Here is a 16,446-nt window from a genome sequence, read left to right as displayed (position 1 = left end):
GCGAGAACTTTAATGTTTTCACTGTGCACTTGATCATCGCACTCTATAATGGTATCTCTAGCTGTCCAAACAGCCAATCACATTAAAGAATTCTCACAGACGGCTAACCAGGAAATGAAAAGCACTAAAATCAAATCACTTCTTGAAGATGTTTGTACAGAGCAAAATGTTGATTGGGACATTCACTTGAGGTGAAGGCCAGAACCTGAACTATCATGAAAATCTTTATATTTCCTTTCTAACTATTTAAAACATGAAGTTTAAAAGTCTAGCAATTAATGAATGAAAATCGCTTATTGTCACGAGTAGGCTTCAATGAAGTTACTGTGAAAAGCCCCTAGTCGCCACATTCCGGCGCCTGTTCGGGAATCGAACCGTGCTGCTGGCCTGCTTGGTCTGCTTCAAAAGGTCTGATTCAGCCTTGTGAGCTAAACCAGCCCCTTATAACCCCTTAATTATAACAGAGATAATTAACATCATTCAACATATTTTTCAGGGCCAGATAGTTGTTCAGATATAGTTATTATCTAAATCACTGTAAAAATGTTGGATCTCACTGAACAAGGCTTAATCTTTTAATGGGATTTCTAACAGTGATATGAGAAGGGAAAAGCAATCGTTGTCATCAAATGTATATTGAACGATACTTCAAAGAAATACAATACCAGAAATTAAAATAAAAGTTATTTTCTTTTTGTGCATCCATTTTATTATTTATTATTAATATGTGTGCCTTCTTTTTCATTATTATTGATATTTGAGTATCTGTACTCTGGCTGCACAGATATTGCATTATTGACTAAATTTTTTTAAATGATTCTTGTTATTAAGGCGATTGATCCCTATATTAGACAAATGAAGTGTATCCCACGCTGGAGAGAGCAGGCACTGCATATTAGACAAATGGAAACTATACTTTTAATATAGTTATTAAGTATAGTTCTTATTCTTAGAAATTTGGCTTGAAGAACATGTTTCAGATGCCTGACTGACCAAAAAGGATTATTGCAATGCGCAGCAGATTGACTGAGTGATCTCACAAATGGCAGAAACTGAAAAAGGTCTATGAATGGAGATTGGAGGCTGTTGGTATTATTGCTGCTAATGAATATGGATGATGGACTGTGGCTGGAAGCGTTTATTCTTTTGAACCTGAAGTAGACTAGCCATATAAATACTGTGGCCCCAAGAGCAGGTCGGAGGCTGGAAATTCTGTGACGAGTAACTCACCCCCTGACTCCCTGAAACCTGTCCACACTCTATCAGGAGTGTGATGGAATACTCTTCACTTGCCTGGATGTGTACAGCTCGAGCAAGATAAAGCTTGGCCAGGACAAAGCAACCCTCTTGATTGTCACCTTATCTATCACCGTAAACATTCACCCTCTCTAGCATTGGAGTATAATAGATGTATTATCTTTATGTTTAAGGGCGGCACGGTAGTGCAGTGGTTAGCACTGTTGCTTCACAGCTGCAAGGTCCCATCTTCGATTCCCGGCTTGTGTCACTGTCTGTGTGGCGTCTGCACGTTCTCCCTGTGTCTGAGTGGGTTTCTTCCGGGTGCTCCGGTTTCCTCCCACAAGTTCCAAAAGACGTGCTTGTTAGGTGAATTAGGCATTCCAAATTCTCCCTCTGTGTACCCGAACAGGCGCCGGAGTGTGGTGACTAGGGGCTTTTCACAGTAACTTCATTGCAGTGTTAATGTAAGCCTGCTTACGACATTAATAAAGATTATTATTATTATCCAGAAGATGCCCTGCAGCAACTTGCCAAGGCGACTTTGGCAACATCTTTCAAACTTGTAATCTCTACCACCTAGCAAGCCAAGGGCAACAGATATCTGGGAACGACACCACCTGGAGGTTCCCCTCCAAGCCACTCACAACCCTGACTTGGAAATATTTGACCGTTCCTTCACAGTCGCTGGGTCAAAATCCTGGAACTCCCTCCCTAACAGCACTGTGGGTGTACCTATGTCTCATGGACTGCAGCAATTCATGTCGACAGTTCATCACCACCTTCTCAAGGGCTATTAATGCTGGCCTAGCCAGCGAAGCTCGTAAAAGAATAAAAAAACTCACCCCCTTGGGGCGCTGACCTGAGATTTTTGTGTTAACTCCTTGCCTTCCACTTTGTTAGCCAGCTACAATCACCTCATGTCTGCCAGTGTCTGCCATACTGCCTCATAGTCTGTACTATGACTGCCGTGTTCCTTGATGTCAGTTTATTTTTTTAAGCACGTATCATAGAACATAGAACAGTACAGCACAGAACAGGCCCTTCGGCCCTCGATGTTGTGCCGAGCAATGATCACCCTACTTAAACCCACGTAACCCGTATACCCGTAACCCAACAATCCCCCCATTAACCTTACAGTACGGGCAATTTAGCATGGCCAATCCACCTAACCCACACATCTTTGGACTGTGGGAGGAAACCGGAGCACCCGGAGGAAACCCACGCACACACGGGGAGGACGTGCAGACTCCACACAGACAGTGACCCAGCCGGGAATCGAACCTGGGACCCTGGAGCTGTGAAGCATTGATGCTAACCACCATGCTACCGTGAGGCCCCTATACCTGTGTCATACCTGTAATATCTAGAGGAAGTCCAAAGTATTCCTATTTTCCAAGTCTCTCCCTTTAATTTGCCCTTCAGTTTATTTAATTTAATTTACTTGATTATTTGATTTGCCCCAAAATATTTTTATTTTCCAAGTGGCAATCAACCACTGCCCAATTATACGCGTCAGGACCCTTCCTGCTGATTCTCTATTTCCTATTTCTTTTACTTTGTTGTTATCATTTTTGATCCATGGATCTTTAATGGAAACATACCTTTAAGTGGAACAAGGGGAGTGAGGAACTCAAAAGTTGATCACTGTGCTGTGAAGATTGGCTGGCAGGTAGCCAATTGTCTGGCCAGAGCTGATTTTAAGCGCTCCACTTACCACACGCTCACTGCAGCCACAAAGTTGTCTCACAGAAAGCCTGCTCTCCTGTTTCGGGAGTCCGAGGTGGACCCATTGCCCAAAGCCAATGGGGAGAGGAGGGACACACTCTTCCCCAGGCTGGGCCGCAGCCTCACGCTCACCCTCCTGAACACTGCCTGGGAGGAGGTGGCAAAGGCAGTAGGCATTGCCAGCCTCACCAGGAGGAGACAGCTCATGATCCTGAGCGGTGGGATTCACTGGTGAGTCCTCTGCCCTGAGCGGGGCAGAGAACCAGGGAGGGCGACAAAGGCCACGGTGCTGGTGTCCTCTGGTTGGGGTGAGCTCTCCTAATCCTCTGCTTTCTCTGCAGTGGGGCAAAGCTTCTGAGGAGTGCCAACACCTGGGGATTGAGCATGGCCATGTTCATCCCCTTGATGAAACAGCTGGGGAATGAGGGTTTCCAGAGGGGGTGCCCAGGTGGACTCCCACATCACAAGGGGCCCTCTGAACATTTACAGGACGCAGTGAGCCCTCAGCACTGTGAGCAGCCAGGAGCCTGTAAGTAGCACCAAAGGGGAGCGATTATATCCACTCACTGCATCAATAGCAGTCTGAGCAAGGCCACCCAGATCCCAAGGGGGGACACCAAATCCATGGGCTTGGCACCAAGTCAGTCATTCCCTGCTTCTCCCCTGGCCTAGGCAGGCACACTCCAGCAAGTTGGACAATTTGTGAGAATTGTCTAGCCTCTCACTCCCCCTCAGCTGCCGTGGCGCTTAGGCCCCGCTTGTAAATACTTGCACCAATTCTCACCCACAAGATGTCTGTCTAAGAGGGGCGGAGCATCGCAGAAGGGTGGAGCATGAAGTGTCCAACCCGCTATTAATATTTACATCCATGCAAATGGCGATTTTGTGTGGACCCGCCGGCCCGGGGTGAGCAAACGTCGATAACGCCGGCAGGGAGGGACGGAGCGGGGTACAAATTGTGATTTTCCCATTGTGTTCTATTCTCCGCCCGATCGCAATTCTCGCTGCCGGCCCCATGAAGAATTCAGTTCAATATTCTGCCCGGTAACAGACAGCGATTGGGTTCTGCCAGGTGGGGGGGGGGGGTTTGAGAGAAGCCAGCACCGAAACCTCTTGGACACTGAGAGGAGAGGCTGTGCGTTGCTCTCTCTCTCTCTCTTTTCCTCCGAAATATTTCCTGCTCGCTGTTTCTGAGTCTGCAGAGAAATCTCGAGACCCTGACGAGTCTGCAGTGAAAACCATTACAGACTGAAATCAAAGGCATCCAATTGAAGGCCTCGACTGAAGAACGATCTAACTGAAAGATGGCCATCTGAAACAGACTCCTATCCTTTCACTTTCAGTATTTTTTTACTCCCCTCCTTCTCCTCTGTGTTGGTCTGTCATCATAGAATTTTTTTACAGTGCAGAAGGAGGCCATTCAGTCCATCGAGTCTGCACTGGCCCTTGGAAAGAGCTCCCTACCTAAGCCCACACCTTCGCCCTATCCCCGTAACCTAGTAACCCCTCCCAACCATTTTGGACACAGGGCAATTTAGCATGGCCAATCCACCTAACCTGCACATCTTTGGACTGTGGGAGGAAACCGGAGCACCCGGAAGAAACCCACGCACACACGGGGAGGATGTGCAGACTCCACACAGACAGTGACCCAGCCGGGAATCAAACCTGGGACCCTGGAGCTGTAAAGCAGCTGTGCTAACCACTGTGCTACTGTGCCCCCCGTGCTGTGTGTGTGTGCCTGTGTGTGTAGAGGTGGGGTGAGTTAAAGGGGGAGGGGTGAGAAATCAGACAGTAGTTAACCGGGTGTATTTGCTGCCTATTTAATTATAATTATTGTTATTAATAAAAGGTAATTGTGTTTACATTTACAAACCTGGTGACTGTAGTAATTGAGCATAATTTGGGTATTTTTAAAATGAAGAGTTAATTTCAATTGTGTTGAGACTGTGGATCAGGTGGGGCTGGAATTGACCGCAGGCTAGTCCAGGGGGGGTGTAATATACACAGGGGCTGGTTTAGCACAGGGCTAAATCGCTGGCTTTGAAAGCAGACCAAGGGCAGGCCAGCAGCACGGTTCAATTCCCGTAACAGCCTCCCTGAACAGGTGCCGGAATGTGGCGACTAGGGGCTTTTCACAGTAACTTCACTTGAAGCCTACTTGTGACAATAAGCGATTTTCATTTCATTTCATGCGTGACTTTTACAGTGACCCGCCTTCTCTCTCAATACTGAGAACCAGGGCTGCAGAATTCCTGCTGCTCTCTTTTTGATCCATTGGGGACATGTGTCCTGATGTTTGAGCTGTGGGGGCCAAAGGCAGGGAGGAGGCGTGAAGGAGGGACGGGGGAGCTTGGATTTGTGATCTTTTTACACTTCTGTTTTCTCCAGATATTTTCCCATCCCTGGAGTTGCTTCTCCAATTGGCCACACATGGAGCTGTAGGCTGACGTCAATGGGTCTTTGGCTGTTTCTATTGAGCCGGATCCACCGTTTGGGGAGGGGGTGGGGGTACAGAGAGAGAAGTGAAGGGTTTGTATCTGAACCGGCAGCGTAAGAATTAAAGAGCCTTTACTGCCTGCCAGCGTCTTTGCCACTTCACTGAAGCTGACCAGAGGAAGGCTGGGTGAGTTTCATTTTGAGAGCGATGTGTTGAATGAAGCGGGGGTTGGATTATCCTCTCTCGATCTGTATATTTAGCCTCTCTCTCTCTCTGTTTGTGCATTTAGCCTCTCTCTGTCTGTGCATTTAGCCCCCCCCCCCCCATCTGTGCATTTAACCTCCCCTCCCATCTGTGCATTTAACCTATCTTCCTGTTTTTAGCACCCCCCCCCCCCCCTCCTCTGGATCTAGCCTGTCTGTGTATTTAACACACACCCTCTCTGTGTGCATTTAGCCTCCCTGTGCATTTAGCCCTATCCCCCTCTCCCACTCTGTATTCATCACCCCCTACCCCTCTCTCTGTATTTAGCTGTATTGTAAGTGGGGCTGGGTGCAGCATAGCAGAGTGTGCTGGGGAGCACTGAGCGAATGTGTGTGTGGGCAACATGGACCATCTCTCTTCCCTGTGCTGTGGGCAGAGCCATTGAAGATTTAGCCCTCCACCCACCCCCCCAGCAGCAGCAGCAGAGTCTGAGACAGTGGAGCCAGCATTCGCTGTAGATCTCCGGATCATCCTCAGCACACAGAGGTGGTGGTGGGGGGGGGGGGGGGAGACGCCTCTGGGAATGAGGGGATCTCCGTTTGAACTTGGACGGGATTACTTTTTGCAGCCTCTGCCCTGCCTGTTGCTGGGCGAAAAATGAAGTTTGCAGATGATCCCTGGGGTGCATTTTCCCCTCCACCCCCACCTTACCGTCCAGACACCCACCAGCCCTCAGCAGCCTGGGTTAAGGAGGCAATGGGGCTTTCATTAAAACCCAGTCGATCAATTTGCACCCCCCCCCCCCCCCCCATGTTCCCCTTGCATCAATTTCTTGCAAGAGGGACATTGCATTGCAACATCGCGGCAAACCCTGTTATTTTATGCAGGTTTTGTTACACATGGAGGAAGCATTTCCAGCCATAGTACTTCAATCAGCTGCCCAAAACCACCTCCCTCCCATCAGTTCCAAGCAACATACAGTATTGTCCATCACACACTGGAATGCATGGAGAATGAATCAATCTCTGCAGTGTTTAAATGTTTCATTTTGAACAAATGTTTAAGGTGTAGCCTTTGGTCTGCCTTTTCACTGGGCAATGTGGATTGCATATTTTTCCTGATTGTGTGTGTGTGTGTGTGTGTGTGTGTGTGCATATTTTGGGAAAAAAAAGCCCCAATCTATGTGTTTCACTGATTTGGGAATGAAGAGTGATAGACGGTCTGATAATGAGAAAGGCTGGTGATAGATACAGCCAGTGCCTTGGTGAATAACCGTCGACAGCCACGGACCACTGGTCAGAAGCAGATGTTCTTTAACCAAATGGCAGCTGATGGAGCTGCTGGTTTTTGTTCAAGGTTGAAGGTGGAAAGTGTATTTTATTTGCAGTCATTAAATGATGGAGAATGATTTAGAATCATAAACTTCTTTCGGATTGCCTCCCTGTGATCGTTCTCCCACTTTTTCCTGTTTTTATCTGGGAGCTACAGGGATTCGTGGGTGGATTTGTAAGAGAATTGAAGGGGTATTTGTGGAAGGTTTTGTGGTGCAAGAGTGTGAATATAGCAGATTCCATACAAGTGACAGATGCAAATTATACTGTCGCTGCTGATATCTGGTTACTGGGCATGGCATACGTGGTCATTATTCATAGAATCTGTTGAATCCCGATAGTGCAGAAAGAGGCCAATTGACCCATCGGATCTGCACTGACTCTGCCACTCGCCCGCCCTATCCCTGTAACCCAACCTAACCGTGACATTTTTGGACACTAAGGGGAAATTTATCATGGCCAACCCACCTAACCTGCACATCTTTAGACTGTGGGAGGAAATCCGGAGCACCCGGAGGAAACCCACTCAATCACGGGGAGAAGGTGCAAACTCCACAAAGACAGTGACCTGAGGCTGAACCCGGGTTCCAGGCGCTGTTAGGCAGCAGTGCTAACCACTGCGCCACCGTGCTGCCTCAAATTGTACAATCATCACAATTTTGCCAGTTATGAATCTGGGAAAAAAAACATGTCTTCACAGGTTCCTTGGGCCTCAGTGATGGGGCAGGAGCAGTGTTCCTAATTGGAGTAATGTCGCATTACTGGTTAAAAAAGCAGGTGAAGCTCTTTTTCTTCTTGAAACGATTTTACCATCCATTACAGTGAATCTGATGCAAAACGATGATAAATAAAACATGGCGCTTCGTAACAACAGTGAGGATGGTTAGAAATAGAATGCATTAGTTCCCGCCTGAGTAAACAATGCCAGTCAATCCATGAAGATTGTCCCATTTCAACGTGTCCAGCATTTACTTGTGTTTACATAAATGGGCCTCAAGTGAACAGGGCTGGTATGGACATGACAGGCCGAGTGGCCTCCTTCTGAGCTGTACGATACGATTCTGCGATTGGTTAGAGTGCAGCTAGAATTTTGTTCTGGCAAAACTAGCCAAATAAGTTTACCCCACTGTCCCTCTAATTGGACCCCATTTTTACTTTTGTGGGCTTCCAGCAGAACGTTCCGTCGAGCGGTTGGTCACGATTCGACATTCGGCTGGCTTTGTTGATGTGGTAGCACTTGAATGTGCATCGTGCATTCTTATGTAATAAAGTCTGAAGATCAGAGGTGTACCATGGGGACGGACTAACAAGCTGACCACGGTAGCAGAAGTATTTGCAGCAGGCTTGTTCATCAGTCAACATCAAAATAGGGAACGCAAATGCCCATCTGGTTTAAATAAATTTGAATCGGGTTAAGATGATTGACTGGTTCACCTTAAGCCAGACAGCAGACTGGATTGAAAGATGGCTACAAAACAAAGGGGAGGATTTTAAGGGAAGGTTTTGGATGAACCGTAAGTGGGACATAAAGTCCTGAAGGTATCAGGACTATATGCCCCAGTTTTAGTCTCTCCCACAAGGGGGAAACAACCTCCATATACCCAATCAAACCCCTCAACATGTTGGGCGGGATTCTCCTCTACCCGGTGGGGTGGGCCGCACCGGCGCTGAGGAGTGGCGTGAACCACTCCGGCATCGGGCCGTCCGGAAGGTGCGGAATCCTCCCCACCTTCAGGGACTAGGCCGGCGTTGGTGGGGCTGGTGCTGCGCCAGCCGGTGCGGAAGGGCTTGGCACCGTGCCAACCGGCACCGAAGGGCCTCTGCCAGCCGCCGCTAGTTGCCGCATGCGCGGGAGCGCCAGCGTGTGCTGACGTCATCCCAGCGCATGCGTAGGGGGGTTCTTCTCCGTGCTGGCCATGGCGGAGATTGACAGCAGCCGGCGCGGAGGGAAAGCCGGCGCGGAGCCTGCCCCCACGGTACAGGCCCGGCCGCAGATTGGTGGGCCCCGATCGCGGACCAGGCCACTCTGGGGGAACCCCCCCAGGGCCAGATCCCCCCTGCACCTCCCCGAGGACTCTGCAGGCCGCCCGCAGAGCCAAGTCCTGCCGGTACGGACCTGGTTTGATTTACGCCGGCGGGACCGGCCAAAAACGGGGGTCCCGCCTCTTATGTGTTTCATTAAGATCACCCCTCATTCTTCTGAACTCCAATGGGTTTGGACAGCATGGTAGCACAAGTGGTTAGCGCTGTGGCTTCACAGCGCCAGGCTCTCAGGTTCGATTCCCCACTGGGTCCTTGTCTGCAGAGTCTGCACGTTCTCCCCCGTGTCTGCGTGGGTTCTTCCGGGTGCTCCGGTTTCCTCCCACAGCCCAAAGACGTGCAGGTTAGGTGGATTGGCCATAATAAATTGCCCTTAGTGTCTAAAAAAAAAAAGGTTAGGAGGGGTTATTGGGTTACGGGAATAGGGTGGAAGTGAGGGCTTAAGTGGGTCGGTGCAGATTTGATGGGCCGAATGGCCTCATTCTGCACTGTATGTTCTATGTTCGAGGCACTGGAGCCACTGTAGGACGTCATCCAAATCACATCATCCAAATCAATGATTTGGAACTGGAATTTTCAGTGGATAGTGATGGAGGAGACACAAACAGGCTTGCAGAGTAGTAGGGGAGCACAGAAAAGGTTTATAAAAATGTTGCCAGGATTGAGGAACGACAAAGCAGACTGCGACTCTTCCCTCCGGAAAAGAGAAGATTTAAGAGGAAACCGGGGCAGGAATTTTCTGGCAGTCGGGATTCTCTTTTCCTACCGGCAGCACGTCCCCTCCCGTCCCGCGTGTTTCCCCGGCAGCGTGGGGTCGCTTCAATGGGAAATCCCATTGACAAGTGGCGGGAAGAGAGAATCCCGCCTCCAGCGAATGGCACTCCGCTGGGAAACACGCGGCTGCGGGAAATGGAGAATCCAGCCCCCGATGTTGGCCTTTAAGATTAGAAAGAGGTTTTAGATGTTGGATTGTAATTGCAATGGGTAATCAGGAAAACAATTCTGGGGGTTCCAATTGGAAAATCATTGGAAGATGCAGCATAATGTGTTACTGTGGTGCCAATGAGCTGCTGGGTTGCATTATCAGATGGGTCATGTACAGCCAATGAGGATTTAGATTTTTGTGGCATTTAATGCCGGCCAAATCTGACTGTGCGGCGTCCTGATTACTTAATTGTAGGAGGGATATTAATATCCTTCTAAAGATACAGATGAGTATTAAAGGTGATTCTGAATATTGCAAATCCAGTTATGACGGAAAGTTAAAGGCGTGGTTTATTTCGCTTTGGAAAAGAGGAGGCCTTAACGCAGTTTTTAAAACTCGATATAGCTTCCCCCCCCCGGGGTCCAGTAGCATCAGTCACTCTCTTAAATGGTCTTGGCATCTTCTGTTTTGGGGAATTGACCCGCACTGCCCTATGTCTAAAGCCTAAAGCAGGGATGGAACAAAAGCAGCCCTTGCCTTACCCACAAGGATCTCATCAATCTCCAGAACAGCAGACTGAGCTAACAGTATGGGTTGCGAAAACTGGCTCAAATCACAAGCTGCTTTAATCCAATTTGAGATGAGTTGTTGATAGCAACGGGTAAAATCACGACTAGGTTCAACCACTACTTGTTTCCACATAATAGCATAAAACGGCTGCATATTTTGCTACGTGACTTCAGTGCTTTATCTTGCTTGACTATAATGGGCCAACTCTTCTGTATTCTGTCCTATATCCCAATGCCAGAACCCCTCTCTCTGCAGTCTTTTTAACCTTCTTTGCTGCCTTCGTAATGTTTTGGTAACCATGTTCTGATTTTTAAAAGGCTCTGTCACTGTCAAGACATGTCTGACTTCTCCCTACCCACTGCTCTCCCCCCACCCCGCCAGATCCAGATCCCCCTATGGTAGGATGGTAAATATCCAGGTGAGCCAATGACTTGTCATTTAGTTCCTGAAAAAAAATGGTTTGCTTAATCTTAACTCAAAGCTGCCTTTTGTCTAGCTACCTTTTTATATTAAAGAAAAAAGCAAAATTGCTTTTCAAACTCCCAGGGTGTAAAATCATTCTTTTTCAATCGAATGTACCACAGAATCCCTGCAATGGGGGGGGGGGGGAGGGAAACATGGTGACGCAGTGGTTAACACTGCTGCCTCAATGCGCCGAGGACCTGGGTTCGATTCCGTGTCACTGTCCGTGGGGCGTTTGCACATTCTCTCCATGGCTGCGTGGGTCTCACCCCCACACCCCAAAGATGTGCAGGGTAGGTGGATTGACCACGCTAAATTGCCCCTTAATTGGGGAAAAAAAAAGAGTTGGGTATTCTAAATTTGTAAAAAATAAATAAATGAAAAGAAACAGAATCCCTACAGTGCAGAAGGAGGCCATTCAGCCCATTGAGTCTGCACCGAACCCTCCAAAAGACCACTCTGCCTTGCCCCACTCCCCGTAACCCCACCTAGCCCGCACATCTTTGGACTGTGGGAGGAAACCGGAGCACCCGGAGAAAACCCGCTGAGACACAGGGATAAACGTGCAAACTCCACACAGTCACCCAAGGCCAGAATTGAACCCGGGTCCTTGGCGCTGTGAGGCAGCAGTGCTAACCACTGCGCCACCGTGCCGTCTCATATTTCTGTCGAAAAACGGTCAAAGAATTCCCAGCGATGCGACAAAAGGCCACAAAATGCTGCGGGGGTTTCTGCTCGCCTCCCGCAGTAACTCTCGGAGATCGTTTGAAGTCTCAACGGGGCATAAGTGGTCATTGGTGCCTTTTCCTTTTTCCAGGTGTTCCAGCTGTCTCACCAGAATCCCAGTTGAATCTTATGGTCCACGACCTTTGAGATGATTTGCTTTCCTTCAGGATAATGAAAGTAATTGAGACGCTGGAGTAGGATCAGGCCATTCAGCCCCTCGAGCCTGCTTTGCCGTTTGACAAGATGGCGGCTGACCCCAAAACTATTTCCCCCCACTCTATTCTCTGACCCCTTGATTTAATATCTGTTCATGGGTGAGTGGGGGGGGGGGGGGGGGGGGGGAATACTTGTTGGGATTGAGGCCTCAGCTACCCATTTGCCCAAGCTAAGGTGAAGATGGTTGGGATGTCAAGAGTAATACATTTCTGCGAGTGACTTCAGGAGACAATTGGATAAGTTACCGGCAACAGAAGGGATTGTGTGAAGGTAAGACCAGCTGGAAGTGAGATTCGTTCTTGTTCCTTCACAATTCTTGCGTTGCAGCAGACAACTAACATGAGTTAGGATGACGATAACCAGCTCGGTCACTGTGACCACAGGGTTGTGCAGAGTAGACTATGCTCCTCTGAATCCGGGGTCGACTGACATTGGCGTCTTCATATGGAAGAAACCTGGTACTGGATAAGAACTGTGTGTAAACCATAACTAGGTGAAAAAATGCTCACAATGCAGATCCCCCCCACCCACCACCAGCACCGAAAAGTAATGATCCATTGTCAATCTTTTAAAAATGCCATTTTTCATTTACCCAATTATTGATTACTTAAGATGTAGACACATTAAGGCAGCACAGTGGTTAGCACTGTTGCCTGACAGCACCAGGGATTTCGGGTCACTGTCTGTGCGGAGTTTGCACGTTCTCCCCGTGTGTGCGTGGGTTTCCTCCGGGTGCTTCCGGTTACCTCCCACAGTCCAAAGACGTGCAGGTTAGGTGGATTGGCCATGATAAATTGCCCTTCGTGTCCAAAAAGGTTAGGTGGGGTTACTGGGTTACGGGGACAGGGTGGAGGTGTGGGCCTAGGTAGGATGCTCTTTCCAAGGCTCACTGCTGACTCGATGGGCCGAATGGTCTGCTTCTGCATGCAGTGCACAATCTCACAATATCTAATCTAATTGTGAAATGAAAACAATGAGGGGGATTCTCCTTCGACTGACGCAGGAATCGGGAAACGCGATTGGGCAGAGAATCGGTGCAGAGGAGGCACGACATGAGGCTTGCGTGTACTGGCATCTCCTGCCATTCGAGGACCTGCTCACACACCAGTTGCACGTTCATCAAGTGGAACCCATTTTGGTTGGTGTAGAGCGGCCTGTGATCTGCAGGCGCTCGTAGGTGGACATGCATCCAGTCGATCGCTCCCTGGGCCCGGCGCATGTTGGCGATGGTGATTAACCCCATTGCCCGGGCATCCTGGTGGGCTCGGTCCACATTGAAATGGATGTATGATGCAGACCGGGCATACAGGGCCTCTATGGCAGTTCGGATCCACCTGCGCACCGAGCTCTGTGAGATCCCGGAGAGGTCCCCACTCGCCTCCTGGAGAGACCCCGGGGCGCAGGAGTTCAGGGTGATCATCACCTTGACGGCCACCGGGAGCAGATGTCCTCCCCCATTCCCCCACAGTGCCAGGAGTGCCATGATCTGGCAGATACGTTGCACTGTCTCCATCAGCAGGAGTCTTCGATGGTAAGCCCGGTCCAGCAGGTCCTTGAATGACAGGCGCTGCCGGTGCACGCAAAGCCTCAGATAGGGCCTGCTTTGCACCTCTTCCTCGGCCTGTTAGGTTACTGGGTTACGGGGATAGGGTGGAGGTGTGAGCCTAGGTAGGGTGCTCTTTCCAAGGGTCAGTGCTGACTCGATGGGCCGAATGGCCTCCCTCTGCACTGCAGGGATTCTATGATTTCACAATTATAATCCAATTGTGAAATTAAAACAATGGGGGAGATTCTCCTTCGACTGGCGGCGGAATCAGGAAACGCGATTGGACAGAGAATCGGTTCCGACGCCAAATTCACAGCCAATCGCAATTCTTCGTCGCTTCGACAGCAGCATCAATGCGTTCCAGAACGCACGTACGGTAAACGCTGTTGGCATATCATTAGCGGGCCTGAACCGGTATTCTCCGGGGCTTCCGCGATTCTCCGCTCCGCAGGGGCGAATTCCCGACGGCGAGGTTCACTTGTGCTTTTAAAAATCGTGAAACTGGCGCTGTGGCTGCTGAGGGAGAGGAGATAGGACACAGAGAGGCGAGAGTGTGAGCTACAGGGCCGGACGCTGGATGGGGTGGGGGGGCTCTGCCATGCCGGGGGGGGGGGGGGGGGGGGCTGATGGGGAAATGGGCTGTGTTGCCGTGGTGACCGCCCACGGGACTGGGGTGATGCCCGGGCATGGACTGCCATTTCCGTGGCCTGCAGGACAGCCATCCTGCTATTCACCCCACTGACCACCCACCTTGGCCTTTGGTTCTGCAGAGTGATACTGGCCATATGGATGCCCCCACCCTACCTCTCCCGCACCCCAGCCCCCATCCCACCCGACCACCCCCACCATACCAACCTCTACCACGCAAACCCCAGCCCCCACCCTATTATCCCCGGTACCCCACTCTATGCCATACCCCATCCTACTAGCCACCAGCCGCCAGCGGGGCATCAGGCGGCCCACCCAGGGCGCGGACCGTATCACTGGCAAGGGCTGCACCAGCCAATATACTCCTGGGACCAGGGCCAGAGGCTCCCACAGTTCCAGCCACCAACGGATCCCGGGGTGGCCAATCCACTTACTCTGCACATCTTTTGGGTTGTGGGGGTGAAGCCCACGCAGACACGGGGACAATGTGCAAACTCCACACGGACAGTGACCCGGGGCCGGGATTGAACCCGGGTCCTCGGCGCCGTGAGGCAGCTGTGCTAACCACTGCACCACCGTGCCGCCAGTCCCAGGCGTAAGTGGACTGGCAACAAGGAATCGTGTTAATGCAATGTGACGTTTCGGAGGAAGAAGAATTCTGTCAATTGCAGCTGCCTCCTCCCACATTGCACCGAAATGCCTTGAAAGTCAATCCAGGAGATTTCACTGTTGGCGTCAATTAGGGCAACTGCTGGGGAAATAAAAAAGTGAACTTGAAAAGGAAGGGAAGAGTGAAGTTGATTATTTGAAAAATAAATCTCTTCATAGAGATGTCCTTAGGGCCATGAATATAGCCTGCGAACGTTTCCTGTGGCTTTTCGTCAATATTTAGTGGGTTCCTGGTGACCACCCTCGATTTATTCTCCCACCAAACAGGCCAGCATTCAAAATAATTTCTCCAGCAGCTAACTATAGATTCACAAAGCAAAGCCTTCACAGGCAAGTTATTTTCCTGTTTAACAAATCCTAAACATTATGATTGTTCCTTAATTTGCTGTGTTTAAGTCTCATTGGTAATTTGCATTGCTGTCACGGGCTGAATGCGCGATTCATTCATGATCAAGTACTGCAGCATTTAGTAATTGCTGTAGCTATAATTGAATTGCCGAGTTGCCAGTGAAATGTTTCGGATTGTGTACCCAGAGCAACCCGTTAAAAAATGCTTCACTAATTGAAATATCAATAACTCCTAATTGCACAGCAGCTGTGATCATTCCTGCTGATTTACAGAGCAACCTGCTGGGAAACCATGGGGCGGTCCCCAACAATCTAACTTGCTCGAAGGCTGAAAGATCCCATTGCCTCGTATGTGGTCGTCATAGCTGGCTCCCTGGTGCGAGCAGCGCCGGCAACAACTCAGCCCGGGCCCGTTTAGTTTCTGAGTTCTCCAAACTGGAGATGGATTGAGCGCAAGGCCATTGCGTTTTATTATTTCTGCGTCACTTGTCCTTCAAGCGCCATTTGCCAAGTTATTACCCATCTAAAGCTCTGATCCAATTGTGTCAGCTGTTAAACTGAGCACAGGCTGGACTTCCTTGGTACCTCCAATGATCGCGCGTGGAGTTAATTAGCTCTGGAGGAATTTGAGGTCTTGTCGGGTTAGGTCGCGGGGAAGAAATATTTTACAACTTAATAAATATATATGTTTGAGGTGGGCTTGGCATCAATCTGTCTTGGAATGCTGCAGAAACTGTCGAATCTTCCAAGGCTTGAATGGATTTTTTTTACAGATGATACTACAGCCACTGAGACCAGGCCTTGGATTAAAGATGGATGAAAACTACCTTTCGAAAAGTTATTCGTTCGTGGGATGTAACCGTGGCTGGCTGGGCCAGCATTTATTGCCCATTCCTAATTGCCCTTGAGAAGAGGCTGGTGAGCTGCCTTCTTGAACTGCTACACTCCATGTGTTGTAAGGACAACCCACTGTTAGGGAGGGAGTTCCGGGATTTTGACCCAGTGACAGTGAAGGTACAACGGTATCGTTCCAAGTTAAGATGGTGACAGGCTTGGAGGGGAACCGGCACGAAGTGGTGTTACCATGTGTCTGTTGTCCGTGTCCTTCACAGTGGTAAAGGCCACAGGTTTAGAAAATGCTCTTCGAAGGAGCTTTGGCGGGTTACTGCAGTGCACCTTGTAGATGGTACACATAGCTACCAGTGTGCATCAGAGGTAGAGGGAATGAATGTTGAAGGTGGTCGATGGGGTGTCAATCAAGCGGGGTTATCAGCGATGGTAATCTCAATACATAAGGCACAGCAGCTTGACTAACAGGCAGCAAAAAATAACTTCTTTTTAAAAATGACTGTGTTCA

The 16,446-nt window shown here is 49.5% G+C and overlaps 1 protein-coding gene across 3 annotated transcripts in view; it reads left to right on the top strand.

The window, feature by feature from the left end:
* The first annotated feature begins 5,380 nt into the window (after positions 1-5,380).
* Positions 5,381-16,446, top strand: part of LOC119972772 (neurocalcin-delta) — a 320,343-nt gene continuing 309,277 nt past the window's right edge. For 2 of the 3 annotated variants that reach the window (XM_038810120.1, XM_038810118.1), the window contains exon 1: positions 5,381-5,590. The gene's annotated coding sequence lies outside the window, so the exon portion shown is untranslated. The remainder of the gene's footprint in view (positions 5,591-16,446) is intronic. The other variant, XM_038810119.1, reaches the window with a different exon arrangement.

The sequence above is a fragment of the Scyliorhinus canicula genome, chromosome 10 (genome assembly GCF_902713615.1).
Source record: "Scyliorhinus canicula chromosome 10, sScyCan1.1, whole genome shotgun sequence".
Lineage (NCBI taxonomy): Eukaryota > Metazoa > Chordata > Chondrichthyes > Carcharhiniformes > Scyliorhinidae > Scyliorhinus > Scyliorhinus canicula.
This window is presented reverse-complemented; position numbering and strand designations above follow the sequence as displayed.